Genomic DNA, 14237 nt, shown 5'->3' with positions numbered 1-14237 from the left:
CGACGTACGTAATGAGGTACGGTACCCATGCAAAGCGAAAGGCAGCATCTCATGCCAATCCTTGTACGTCACGACCATCTTCTGCACAATCTTCTTAATATTCTTGTTTGCCGCCTCTACAACACCATTCATCTTCGGTCTGTAAGGAGAAGAATTGTGATGTTCAATCTTGAAATCTCTACAAAGCTCTTTCATCATCTTGTTATTGAGATTCGAACCATTATCAGTAATGATTCTCTCGGGAACCCCATAACGACAGGTAATCTCCTTCTTAATGAACCGGGCAACCACTTGCTTGGTAACGTTAGCATAAGAAGCTGCTTCCACCCACTTGGTGAAGTAATCAATCGCAACCCGGATGAAGCGATGTCCATTAGAAGCAGTGGGCTCAATCTTCCCAATCATATCAATGCCCCACATGGCGAACGGCCAAGGTGAATTCATGACATTCAGAGGGCTTGGTGGTACATGCACCTTATCAGCATAGATCTGACATTTATGGCATTTCCGAGCATATTTGAAACAATCGGATTCCATAGTCATCCAGTAATAACCGGCTCTCAATAATTTCTTGGACATTGCATGACCACCAGCATGGGTACCAAAAGATCCTTCATGCACTTCTTGCATCAACATGTCTGCTTCGTGTCTATCCACGCATCTGAGCAGAACCATGTCAAAGTTCCTCTTGTACAGCACATCATCCTGATTCAAATAAAAGCTTCCAGCTAGCCTTCTCAGGGTTTTCTTGTCATTCTTCGACGCACCTTCAGGATAATCCTAGCTCTTGAGGAAATTCTTGATATCATAGTACCACGGCTTCTCATCAAAAACAGACTCGGCTGCAAACACATACGCATGCCTCTCGAGTCGATTCACCGCAACATGTGGCACATGATTCCACCAATGAACCTTGATCATAGAAGACAAAGAAGCCAAGGCATCAGCCATCTGATTCTCATCCCGGGGGACATGATACAACTTCACCTTCTTGAAGAACGTCAGTATTCTTCTGGTGTAATCTCTGTAAGGAATCAAATGCGGCTGATTGGTATTCCAATCTCCATTGACCTGATTGATCACTAGAGCAGAATCTCCAAAAATGTCAAGTGTTTTGATCCTCAGATCGATGGCTTCTTCAATCCCCATGATACAAGCCTCATACTCAGCCTCGTTGTTGGTGACATCAAAAGTCAATCTGGAAGAAAAAGGTATATGAGCCCCTTTTGGATTGATAAGCACTGCCCCAACACCGTTTCCATTCACATTCACAGCCCCATCAAACATCAATGTTTACTTGTCATCAGGATCCGGTCCTTCCTCGACAAGAGGCTCTTCACAGTCTTTCATTTTAAGATACATGATGTCTTCATCAGGGAACTCAAACATCATCGGCTGATAATCATCAATCGGTTGCTCGGCGAGGTAGTCTGACAGAATACTACCTTTGATGGCCTTCTGCGACGTGTACTGGATATCATATTCTGTCAAGATCATCTGCCAACGGGAAACACGTCCAGTGAGAGCCGGCTTCTCAAAGATGTACTTCACTGGATCCATATTAGAAATCAACAAAATGGTATGGTTCAACATATACTGCCTCAGTCGGCGAGCAGCCCAGATCAAAGCACAGCAAGTTTTCTCAAGCTGTGAATATTTGATTTCATAGTCGGTAAACTTTTTGCTAACGTAGTATATGGCATGCTCTTTTCGACCAGACTCGTCATGTTGTCCCAATACACACCCCATCGAGTTCTCAGTCATTGACAGGTACATTATCAGAGGTCTCCCAGGAACTGGAGGAATAAGGATTGGAGGTTTCTGTAAATACTCTTTTATCTTGTCAAAAGCTTTCTGACAATCATCATTCCACCTGATTGCTTGATTCTTTCTTAGCAATTTGAATATCGGTTCACACGTGGCAATTAGGTGAGATACAAACCTTGCAATGTAGTTCAATCTCCCTAAAAACCCACGAACCTGCTTTTCAGTTTTTGGTTCAGGCATCTCTTGAATAGCTTTGACTTTTGCTGGATCAACCTCAATCCCTTTCTCACTGACAATGAAGCCCAACAGCTTCCCGGATCGCACACCAAACGTACACTTGTTCGGATTCAGCCTCAGTTTGAACTTTCTCAGCCGATCAAACAATTTCTGCAAATTAACCAGGTGCTCCTCTTCTGTCTGCGACTTCGCAATCATATCATCCACGTACACTTCAATCTCTTTGTGCATCATGTCATGAAAGAGAGTCGTCATAGCCCTCTGATAGGTAGCACCGGCATTCTTCAGCCCAAATGGCATCACCTTATAGAAGAACGTGCCCCAAGGTGTAATGAATGTCGTCTTTTCCATGTCCTCTGGCGCCATCTTAATCTGATTATAACCAGAGAATCCATCCATGAAAGAGAAAACCGAGGATTGAGCCGTATTATCAACCAATACATCAATGTGAGGTAATAGGAAATCATCTTTCGGACTGGCTCTGTTTAAATCCCGGTAATCGACACACATCCTGACTTTGCCGTCCTTCTTCGGCACGGGAACGATGTTGGCCACCCACGGGGGATAAGTAGTTACTGACAGGAAACCCGCGTCCAACTGTTTCTGAACCTCTTCCTTGATCTTAATAGCCATATCAGGACTCGTTCTTCGAAGCTTCTGCTTGACTGAAGGACAATCTTCTCTGAGAGGCAGCCTATGCACGACAATATCGGTATCCAACCCAGGCATATCTTGATACGACCAGGCGAATATCTCCACATACTCTCTCAGCATTTCAATCAACCTTCTCTTGACGTCTTCTTTCAAAGAAGCCCCGATCTTGATATCTTTTCTGGCGTCCTCAGTACCAAGATTAATAATCTCCAACTCCTCCTGATGAGGTTGGATGACCCTTTCCTCTTGCTTCAACAATCTGACCAATTCTTTAGGGAGTTCACAGTCTTCCTCACTCTCCTCTTCAGCTTGGTAGATGGGATTATTGAAATCATACTGAGCCATAACAGAACGGTTCATAGTGGATTCCGTGAGATCACTTCTGCATGTTTAATGCTTTATTTTAGAAAAAAGAGTTCAAGAAAGTCACGAAAAAAACAAGAACATTGCCATTTTTATTGTTTTGAAAATGAAAACAAAAATAGAAAGACAGGGATCACAAAATTGTTTGCAAAACGTCCTTTATTAATGATATCATTGGAAAAACATGATGAGGCCCTACAATGAACCACTACGCCTTGGGCAGAACGTAGGGTTTTGTGCAAAATGAAAAACAAAAGAAAATTACTCTATTTGAAGAGTAACTTGGACCATATCTTCTGCCGTCCAATTGTTGATCGACTCCCCTGGTGCACACATGCGAACCCAGTTGTCTAGATCACAATCACTGTCACCGTCTTCACTACTGGTTGCAAAGACATCACCGTGATTCATCAGCCCAACGCTGGTAAAGGTACTCGGACCTGTCTGCTCAATCTGCTCCGCCTGCAGAGGTTGATATCCAATTCCGAACTTATCTTCTTTGACAGGCAAATCCACCATCTTGCCCCAGCCTTCAGCGTTACCAGAGTTGACAACCTCCATTGCCTGCTTATACGATGCAATTGAGGCACTTGGCTTCTTCTGCTCAGCGAAAGCCACCCTCTCAAGAGCAACAGTCTCGAATGCCTGGCATAGAGTTTCATGGATCTCGCCATCCACCTCTACATACTTGAAAGAGGATAGGTGACTCACCAGAATATCTTCTTCACCGCACACGGTCACAATCTGACCGTTCCAGACATACTTCAACTTCTGGTGGAGAGTTGACGAAACTGCCCCAGCTGCGTGAATCCAAGGACGCCCCAACAAACAACTATATGCTGGCTGGATGTCCATCACATAGAAGACAATACTGAACACCTCCGGGCCAATCTTCACCGGCAACGTGACTTCACCAAAAACAGACCGTTTGGATCCATCAAATGCACGAACAATCAGATCACTCGGAGTAAGGACAACCCCTTCAACATCAATCTTGCCCAAAATCTTCTTAGGCAGCACATTCAAAGACGAACCAGTGTCTACCAGCACATGAGATAACACCGCACCCTTGCACTCCATGGTGATATGCAGGGCCTTGTTATGGTTACGTCCTTCAGGCGTCAAGTCCAAATCTGCGAACCCCCCACCATGCCTGGTACTTACATTGGCAATCACACCCTCCAACTGGTTGACATAAATCTCCTGAGGTACGTAAGCCAGATTCAGCATCTTCAACAAGGCATTACGGTGCGCCTCAGAGCACAAAAGCAATGAGAGGATAGAAATCTTGGACGAAGTCTGATTCAGCTGATCTACAATCTTGTAGTCACTCTTCTTAATTATCTTCATGAACTCCTCCACGTCTTTCTCGAATGAACCCTCAGGCGCCTCCTTCTGAGCAGGTTCTTCATCAACCACGGCCTGTTTACCCTTAGCCTTGGTGAGAGCCTCAGCATTGTTATCCCTCAACGGTTGTGGAGCAAACAAACGACCGCTTCTGGTGAAACCTCCGGGTCCCCCAACGTTATCCACAACTGGACTCGCAACCACAGGAGCCCTACTCGGCAACCCAATCGTTACAGGAGCCTGATTCACTGGCCTAACCTGACTCTCATCTCTTCTGTTGCTGCGATAAGCATTGTCGTATTTCCACGACACAACCCTACTATCAACAACCCTTCTACCGGTCACAGCAATAGTGGTTGGAGCACTGATGGTTATAGGAGCAGAAATGGTAACAAGAGTACCACTAGTTGTAGGCGCATTAACAATTCTCTGGCCACGTCCCTCGGACGGTTTGAAATAAATGATGACGGTTGACACCACCCCACGATCTTTAACGACCCGACTAAACAGTAAACAGCCCTCATCGATCAGACTCTGAATACCAGCCCTTAACTGATCACAACCATTCTCTGACTCTGCACAGTTTACACAGTCCTCACAACAGCCCGGGAATACCCCTCCATTCAACAAACGATCCTTCACAACCAGTAATGAAGTCTGAATCTCATCAACACTGACCACCCAGTCTTCAGCTTCTCTACCTTCAACATTGTTAACTCTATGCGCACCATGCTGAGGCATAGGATTATTCACAACATTCGGTACAGGAGCAAAATTGATAGTTTTAGCGTCAATTAGGTCCTGGACCTTATGATGAAAAGCCCGACAATTCTCAATGTGGTGCCTCGGTGCACCAGAGTGGAAATCACAACGCACGTTGGCATCATACCCAGGTGGTATTTTTGTCAACGGAGCCATTGTTCGCAACACCACGAATCCCAATCTGAGCAACTCAGGTAGCAACTCAGTGTAGGTCATCGGCAACGGGTCAAAACGTCGATCAGGCATCCTTTGTCTCGGTTGATACGGACGTTGTTGTTGTTGTTGTTGTTGTTGTGGTTGCGGTTGTTTAACCCTCCGTTGTTGCTGTTGACGAGGTTGAAGTGCTGGAATGGTTACAGCAGCAACCTGGCGATACTGATTTCTGTTTACATCCCTTCGGTGTTGCACAGCGTTGGTTTCCCCCTCTCTCCTGCGAGGTGCCCCAGCAAATGGTTTCTTGGAAGATGAGGAACCAGCATCCTGAATCTTTCCAGCTTTGATCAAACTTTCAGTCCTTTCTCCACAAATCACCACATCGGAAAAACTGCCGAATGGGCAACTCCCCATCCGGTCCATGAATACACCTTGTAATGTACCGATAAACATATCAGTCAACTCCCTCTCCAGCATAGGGGGTTGTACTCGTGCAGCCAATTCACGCCACCTCTGGGCGTACTCCTTGAAGCTTTCCCCTGATTTCTGACAAAGACTTTGCAACTGAGTCTGGCTCGGCGCCATGTCCATATTATGTTTGTACTGCCTCAAGAAGGCCTCACCCAGATCTCTCCAACATTGAATAGAATCTCTCTTAAGCTCCATGTACCAATCCAAGGAAGCCCCAGACAAGCTATCCTGGAAAAAATACATCCACATTTTCTCGTCATCTGTATAAGCAGAGATCTTCCTGTAGTATGCCTGCACATGGGTGCGAGGACAAGAAGTACCATTGTATTTATCAAATGAGGGTGCTTTGAATTTGTAGGGAATCCTCAAACCTTCAACCAAACCCATGTTTGTAACATCAAAACCCAGGGAGTTCTGACATTCCATAGCTCGGATCTTCTCGGCAAGGGCATCAACCTTCCGATCCCTCTCCTCGACTCTCCCAACATCATCGTCTTCACTAAGGAGTGTGAACATGTCCTCCTGTCTGTCAACCAACGGAGCAGGATGGTGAATCGGAGCCCGGGTAGCTCTGGCATTAATAGTCTCTGCAGCAAGAGGCTTTCCGTTGATTCTAATACCCCTTAACTCATCACCCACAGCGTAGTCATTGACGGGAGCAGCAGCAGCAACATTATCATGAACCGGAACACCCACTGGTGAAGTACGGTTGGACGGCGGAATCACGGCTTCCTGTCTCTGGGCTAAGGCACGCAACTCCTCTTACCCCTGAACAACCCCTTGCATCATTGTCATAAATTAGGCCATGTTAGCCCTCATCTCAGCCAATTCTGCTTGAACCTGGTCCATATTCCTCTGATGATTCAATCTGGTTGCGTAGCGGTGCGGACGTTGATCAGCTATCCTGCCTGACACAGGAACCAGAGTGAGAAATCTTGAGCAAGAACACCTGTTATGCAAAATGATATGTGTATGATGCTCATGATGCGTATGATGCACATGATATGTTCATTTCTCAGGCGTTCAAGAGCCTAATTCATCTTTCAAGAAATGGCAACCTGCAGCAAGCAACAAGGTAGCAACATAAGATAACTGAGCACCAGGTGAAACATCAACAACCAACTCATCTATAGATATGAGCAACAAGGATCATACAACAATGTCAACAAAGATCCAAATAATCGGAGTACAACAATGAATCCCATCCAACAAGCCTGGAGGTGATTCTCAACATAAACAACAGAGATACGAGCTAAGACAAATGGCTTCCAGGAATGAGCGTCTTCAGGTAGTGGCACTGGTCTATCAACAGGTCACACTCTGAGCATTCTGGCAAAGGAGTGAGCTTCTCCTTCAGTTGTCTTCTGAGCTCCACAACTTCTCCTCCAAGCTGGCCCTCTGATGCATGTCTCAAGTCAACTTCCTTCTTCAGTTGGATGTCTTAGTCTCTGAGTTGCTTCTCCAAGTCCTTTATCTTCTTCTGATAACTGGCTTCAGCTCTCTGCAACCTCAAGCATTCCCGGTGTTCTGCATTCAACAAGGTCTCCATCTCATTATAGGATCTCTTCTTACCTTTCAATCTGCTAGCATCTTCACCCTGCACGTCCTTGAGTTGATGAGCCAAGTTCAACTTATCAGCTTTGGCTTTGTAGAGCTCCATCTGGGTATCTTGTTCCTTCTCTTTCAACCGGCGATTCTCCATCAAGGCTTGCTTGTACTGCTCAGCAGGTACACTCTCAGCAAGGATCAAAGGTGGTTGTTCCTGCAATGGCTTCATCCTATCATAGGGCAACAATGAAGTTTCCACTCTCTTCTTCACCCAATCAGTGTAGTCAGGCATAGCAACAGCAAACTTCTTCCCTAGGACAGCTCTATCCTTGACACCAATGGTCTTCCAAGCTCTTCCCACTTGCTCCAATCTAGCAGGGTCACTCCGCTTCTCAAAGTACACACTTTCCGCTATCTCAACGTCAAGTGGTCTTCCATTCATCACAAACCCTAACTGGCAAAGAGAAAGAATCGGATTGTAATTGATGCAACCCTTAGTCCCTACAAGTGGCACATTACGAAACTCTCCACAACTCATAATGACATTACGCACATCCATCCGGTATGACTGCCACCTGATATCATAAGAGGTAAGAGACATAATCCTCTGAGTCCACTTATGAGTGCTCTGAGCATCCACAAAAGGTCCACTGACTGGCAGAAGAGACAAGAACCATCTGAGCAAAAGTGGGAGACAGCACCTGATAGCTCCACCCTTACCATGCCTACTGTGAATAGCATAGTAAGTGTCAGCTAACAGAGTAGGAACCGGGTTTCCTCCAATGAAGATAGTGACTGCAGCATAATCCACAAAGTTGGGCATATTTGGGAACAAGACAATCCCATAAATTAAGATAGCTAACTGAGCATGAAAAGCTTCCCAATTTCCCTTCTCTGCTTCTCCTTTAGCAACCCTCAACAGGAACTTCACAAGCAACCCCACAACATCCCCACTGGACTTCCAATTATCACTCACCTCTTTGATACTCAGATGAAGAGCTCTGGCAACAACTCTGAAATCAACCTCTTTAGGCACATCCAAGAAAGGAACCTGATACCGGATCGGGACATTCAACAGAATGGAGTACTCTTCAGGAGTAGGAGCTAGCTGATAGTCCTGGAAGGTGAAGCAACGAAGCTCTGGGTCGTAGAACTGGAGAAGAGTCTGCAACGGCACTGGATCTACGACCATCTTCAACAGTGTCAACAAATCCCCACACTGATCAACAAACCCCTTCTGATTACCACTGGTCACAAGGTTGCTCAACTCTATCAGGGATGTCAAAGGCTCACGATGAAAACTGTAGGAACAAGTCTTCCGCTTCAACTCAGGAACGGATGCCATCTCTCACAATGAATAGACCCCTGAATGAACCTGAGAAATGATATGCATGAAGAGATTAGCTTTTTCTTTTTCTCTTTCTTTTTTCCATTTTTTCATCAATTTTTTTTTTGATTGCATATTTTTTTTTTGAAAATAAACATGCTATGATGCAAATGATGCAGATAAGACTGGCTGGCTGTGTATCTCGGAGCACAGGATCAAAGCTTCGGCTTGAACTCGGAACCACAAATCATCTGAGACCCAAAATCATCTGAGACCCAACAATTCTGAACCAAGTCACCAACAGAACCACAAGTCACCAACAAGTCACCGACAAGTCACCAACTGTACCTGTAATAATGATCATTCCCTCCCCACTCACGGGTGTCATCTAGGCCAGGGTAAGGTCGAGAGAAATGCAGCATAAATAACCCTTTCATAGAATATCATCATATACACACCCGAAGTATGTAACGATAATACCCCATCAGAGTCTGAACTGCTCGTGATATCAAGTTCCGCTAAGTGGCGCAATACCACCCGCTTCCCAAGAATCACTCTATTCCTAGGTGTCCTAGATTTCACTCATAGCCTAGGTATTGGGCTTTTTACCTCATGTAACTCCCACCCCAACAGAGAGACAAACACAGCACAGTCAGCAGAGATGAATATGATGAATGCAAACATAAATGCAAACATAAATGCAAACAATAAATAAATGAATACAATAAATGAAACAGCAAAAGCAACCAAACCCTATCCCAGAGAGCGCTAGGAGAGACTCGCTTAGGGAAGATGGACCAGCAAGAGGTCAACTTCTATGATTCCCCAGCAGAGTCGCCAGCTGTCGCATTACGCGAAAAAACTGGCGGGAAAACGAAACAACAGAGCCGCCACCGTGCGTTATTTATCCCAAAAGAGGGAAAGGAAACGCTCGAAGTACACCTGGAAAAGACATGGTCTCGCGACCAGAGAAAGATAGGATCGGGAGTCGGTTATGCGAAGGGAAGGTATTAGCACCCCTACGCATCCGTCGTACTCGACGGGATCTACGCACAAAAGAAAGGATAAGGTTGCTAAAAACTGATCACAAACTGCACACACAAGGCTGGAAAGAGACATAGGAAAGACAAAAGAAACTAACTCGGCAGGATATCGCATCCTGGGCCTACGTAGTCTGTCAGGCACAGACATCAGAGTCGACGTAGTTCGGGACAGGGGAAACGTGCTCGCTAGGATATCGCCTCCTATGCATACATATCTTCTTTGACTGAGGAAGAATCAGAGCACTCGTAGCTCGGCTAACGCACGCCAAACAAAACCCACACAGGAAACCGACTGCCAATCGCTGGACTTACGTCAGACTCCACACAAACAGGAAAACATGGAAACCGAATGCCAATCGCTGGACTTACATCAGACTCCGAACCAACAAACACACACACAGGAAACCAACTGCCAATCACTGGACTTACGTCAGACTCCACACAACACAAAGGGTTGAAAAAGAAAAAGGGCGCCCGAAGAGATCAGCTCATCTCCTGCCTACGTACCTCATCTGGTATGAGGATCAGGGCGACGTAGTTCCCCTTAACAGGGAAAAAGGACTAACCTAACCAGATACAAAGGGAGACACAAACTACTAGGGAGACTACGACTCGAACCTAGAAGTTGTCATGCATACGATCCCTATGTTAAGGTTTCTATCTAACTTGCACAGGGAGCAAGCTATCCTAAACAGCACAAGCAAAGTCATACAAGCACAAAAAGCAAGCACACACACTATATGCAAACAATGGGGCTCATACAAGGTTAGGCTGTGAAACACAAGCCAACTGGAATCGGATGTAATTAGCTCTTAACCCTAACATTGAGAGTTAGGGTGAAGCAGATGAAATGGGAAGTGAGGGTAAGACCTCACAGCTATTATCCCTGGCCTGGGAGAGCTTCAGACAAATGAAAGTGTGGGAGTTCAGAAAGTAGGAACTCTTCTCCATATATGACTGACACAACAAAGATCTTGGGTTAATATCCACAATGCATCAACACATGGTGTGAGCAAAGTGGATGACACACTGAATAGCAGGAGATGGATTACATATCTCTTTTATCTGCCAATTGCCTCATAAGAGGACTTTTCCTGCTTGGCACAAAGATAAACAAACATAAGCATTGCCTCTTAAGGATGGCTTCAGACAGGTGCCTGCCCACATAACAGGACAGGTCTTCCAGACTACATGAAGTCAGAGAGTTATACCTCAGTGGTTAAGCAACCAAGCAAAGCAAAAGCAAGTTCAAAAGAACTCAAAGCAACTTAGGTACCTGAAAAAATCTAAATCAATCAGTTTACAAGTCAAACAATCAGACAGACAACAATCAATCACACAATCAGACAGATAAGGCATCAAGCACCAATGTGCAAGGCACAAGCCATTAGGCAACTTGTTCTCAAAACCTACAAAACAACTCAATATTAGCCAACATCAATCAACTAATCAACTCAAATGAGTGAACCACTTCAACCATGGTAATGTGCTTCTTAACCTGAAATCCACAATCCAAACAGTGAGTCCAAACCACTAGGTCAAAGCCTAGGGTCAAAAATAGGTCAAACATTCAAAACAGAACATGAAATTTAACATGAATCAACTTCAATCACATCTTGACACATTCCAAAAGGTCCCATATCAATATCAATAACCAACAGCATTTCATGAACCAAACATGGCAAGGTATGCAAATTGTGACCACATTGTGATATCAAAAGAAACAAATGCACATTAAATCAAAAAATGATTCAAATAATCTTGGCCAAATTCATGAGTAAACAGGACATAAAACATGATCATCACACAAAAAATTAGAGGCATTGGACATCATTAGACATGGCAATCACATAGCATAAGTCAAGACAAGCACAACAAGCACATGTGTGACACAAATTGTCACACCAAGTTAGCATAGGCATAAAACAGGGATGGATCATGGTAAAAACCTCAAACCAAAGCCAAAACAACACTCAACATGTCTAGAAATAGTATGCAAAAATTCAAAAGCGTTGGATAATAAACAAGCATTTTGTGATCAAATGAAGTTCAAGTCAATTTTAAAGCTCAAATGTGACCAACCAGAATTAAAAATCTCAATTAAATCAGAAATGATCCGAATAATTCCAACAAAAATCATGAGCAATCACAACATCTATGACATGCCTCACACAAAACATCAAGGCAATTGGATATTATTTGGCATGGTAAACACATCATTCAAGTTGAATATCACAAGGTGTGACACAAATTGTCACACCAACTTAGCACATTCATAAAACAGAAATGGCAAGTGATAAAAATACCAAATCAAAACCAAAATGTCAAGCAATTTGCCTAGTTATAGAATGCAAAATTTCACATTCATTGAATAACAATCAAGCATTTCACAAATGATATAGCAAGGCAATGTCAAACATACATACGTGTTCAAACTTCTTAGACAAAATATTTTCCAGTCCAGGCACAACTTCGAAATTAATAATCATTAAAAACTAGATAGAATGAGGATCACAATGCAAAAAATTGGAGATCATTTGGTTGAGTTTTCAATTTTTTATGATATTTGGAAGTTGAGAAAAAAAATAAAAAAAACATGAAGCATAGCATAGAAATACATGGAGGGAAATGAAAAAAGAAATGAAGCATTTGAATTGTTGCATTGGCCAAGGATCGAACCCGGCCAACATTCAAATAGTGCAACGCGCACGCATATGAAACTCTGTGTTTCATTTATGACGTGGAGGTCAAAGCGCTGAGTCAAACGCACGGGCCAATCAGAAGCTAGCATGGCAAAACGCATGAGCCAATCAGCATCAAGCCCTACACAAACACATGCAACCACGGATTTCTGTTCCCTAAAGAATCAAAACCGTTGCCTAAACTAAATCATCATCTTCTTCATCGCGCAGGCATGAACAATAGCAATACACCGAGAACACCAAGAACAAATGTTCCAGAATTCCAAATTAAACACATCATTGTGTAGGTCTTTCATCATACAACAATAATCCATAAACATTTCATCAAGAAACATCAAGACATGCATGGATCGAAGTAAATAAGAATCATCATCAAAACTTCAAACAGTCATATCTCATTCAAAACCACACCAATTTGCACGATTCAAAGCTCAACATGCTCAGCAAACTTAGATCTACAACAATATCACAAGAATTTTGAGAATTAAGAGGATTGATTCATAACCTCTTGAAGAGCAGAACTGGAAATCTCGAGCTACAGGCCTTGGCAATGCTTTACAGTTCTTCTATGATGCTTGTTGAGGTGATTGGAAGGAAGATTGAAGCTCAATTGTGCTTGCATTCACCAAAATCTGAAATCACCATTGTTGTTCAAAGCCTCGAGTATGCTTCAATACTGCACCAATTCTCTTGATTCCACACGCAAAGTTACTCAAGAACTCTTCAGGATCAAGGATCAAGCAATGGAAATGGCTTGAATGTGAAGAAATTGTAAGAATTTTTTGAGAGAAAATTTTGAATGTTTGGATCTAGATCTGAAATAATGAAGGCTCATCTGAAAAATAGTTATGATTTTGCTTATATACCTGCTACTAATCATGTTTAATTAAGCTTAAACCAAATGCAAATGGAATTAATTGAGTTTTAAGGTGTAAGTGCAAATTTGGTTTTCACCCCTTATGCATGATATGCATGTGAACAGTGCACGAAATCTTGATTCATTTTCACTTAAAAAATCATTTTGGAGCCAATGGCAATGGTGAAATATTTGAATGGTGCACAAAATTTGAATTTCATATTTTCCCTCCAAAACCCCAATGAAACAGCAAGTGCTCATATGATGATAATGCATGTCATGTAATGCATGATTTGGAAACTAGAAGTCAAAAGGAGAAGAATGCAAAAAGAGCCATCCAATTTGGAGCTTTGGTTGAGAAGTTATGCTCATTTGAAGTTTAAACCACACTTTGCCATGTTTGAACCATATCTCATCAACCACACATGAGAAATCCATGATCTTGGACTTTTTGGAAATGGGAGAGAAAGATATTCAACTTTCATGTTGGACAAAATTTCATTTGAAGCTTTCTTGATGATGTAATCTTGTGTTGAAGTTGGTCTAAAACCTTTCCATTTTTGGAAAGTTCAAATTACAGGTCACCTGCTATTGTTGGAAAGTTTTGATCTGACTTCAAATTCCTCAATGTTGATGTTTGAAATGTCAAATGAGACTTGTTTACACATGATTGAGGCATCTCTAACCATTTCCCACATCCAAATCCATAGTTAAATTGACAGTTGACTTTTGTTGACTTTTTAGGGTTTCAGATGATTTGCACATGGACTGATGAGCCTTGAGCTTTCAATACTTGGCCAAACCACTTCAAAATGATCCTTGGGTCACATGAGCTCATTGTACCAACCCTAGGGCTTTGATCTCATGGAGAATGCCCTTGTTGCCTTGCACAACTGAATCTCCTAACCAGTCTTGCCTGATGACATGATGGACTATGCAATGTCAATGCAATGTTAATGACCTAAAATGAAAATGTATATACAAATGGGAGGTGCAAATTTGAGGTG

Source organism: Lathyrus oleraceus, chromosome 5 (assembly GCF_024323335.1).
Source record: "Lathyrus oleraceus cultivar Zhongwan6 chromosome 5, CAAS_Psat_ZW6_1.0, whole genome shotgun sequence".
Classification (NCBI taxonomy): Eukaryota; Viridiplantae; Streptophyta; class Magnoliopsida; order Fabales; family Fabaceae; genus Lathyrus; species Lathyrus oleraceus.
The sequence above is the reverse complement of the archived record's forward strand: the minus strand, read 5'-3'. Positions refer to the sequence as shown.